The following is a 1,351-nucleotide window of genomic DNA, read 5'->3' on the forward strand; positions in this document are numbered from 1 at the left end:
GGGGGCTCCAGCAGGGCTCCAGCAGAGGGCCCCCGCGGGGGGCGCCGGCCTCGGCCCAGTACCGTGTCCGCTTCGCCCCCATCCAGGCCCGTATCCCCCCAGAGCTGATCCCGCTCGAGCCCGCCTCTCCCTCTTGCTGCTCCGCTTCCTGATCCCGTTCGGGCCGGGATCATTCCTGCTCCCCAATAACAAGGAGAGCAGCCCCGGCATCATCGTGTTCGGCGGGGCGCGGCGCGGCGTGGCTCAGACCCGTACAGCCGAAGAGGAGGTACCTCTCTGAGCCCCGCCTCCCCAGCATTCAGTGCCCACTGAGATTAGAGCAGCCGTGTTCCACGATGCGCTCGCATGCACTGCGAAAAGTCCGCCGCGAAGTAATCCGAAAAGCATTTCGAGAAGCATCTGCTTTCGTTGCGAAGCCTCATCGCATAAGGAAACGGAAGCTGCACAAGCCGAAGTGAGCTTTTATCGTAATAACTAACCACTTCTTTGTGAGCTGCCAGCATTGCTTTTGAAAGTACAACAAATTGTTACGTGATCTTCGACGAAATAAGTCTTCATAGAATGAGGGGCACACAGCTTAAGTAAAACGTTGTCCACCTGATTCCTTGAGTTTGGCGGATTCCAAGCAAGAATTAAATTCCAAATACAAGATTATGGGTAGTTTCATATGATTTCGTCCCACCTTGCCCACTTGATTTCAGGAAATGCGTGTGTGTCATACTCGCTTTGTATTTGCCACGCTTGCTTCCGTTTTGTTCGTGAGCTATACGAAGCGGTGGCATGGCAGCGGTCGCCACCGAGTAGGGATTCCACCGTTGCCATGGTAACAGTGTACACAATGCGATATTACTCCAGCCGGCCGGCCGGGCTCGGCTCCAGGGGTTGCTGGAGCCAGTGAGCCTGGCGCTACGGACAGCTACTGCATCTCCTGCACCTCGCACTGGCGACAGTGGAGTGCCACCGGCGGACCGTGGCTCTTCCAAAGGCAAGATCCATTTAAACAACACATTTTGTAATTCCACAAGTTACTTTTTCCGAAATAAAAACTATACAAAAAGGTGTGCATCAAGAATATCAACATACTATACACAATCCTACTATACGTTGGCTAAACGTTCTTCCCTGCACATGTTTACGTTTGGTGTACATTTTTCGTGCATAGTTATAGACAGGTCGGCACACCCAGAATTCTGAACGAATTTGTACAGAATTAATGTTTTTTACCACCGACAAACTAAAGCCGACTTGGATCCCCCTGCCGCTGCTCGCTAGGATCTCCGAATAAAAGTGCGGTAAGAGGAGGGGCGCCTCATTCCGACACGAAACGTCAGGCCTCCCTTAACCCCCCCCC

This window comes from Frankliniella occidentalis, unplaced genomic scaffold (genome assembly GCF_000697945.3).
Source record: "Frankliniella occidentalis isolate FOCC.00 unplaced genomic scaffold, Focc_3.1 Scaffold147, whole genome shotgun sequence".
In the NCBI taxonomy this organism is placed as follows: Eukaryota; Metazoa; Arthropoda; class Insecta; order Thysanoptera; family Thripidae; genus Frankliniella; species Frankliniella occidentalis.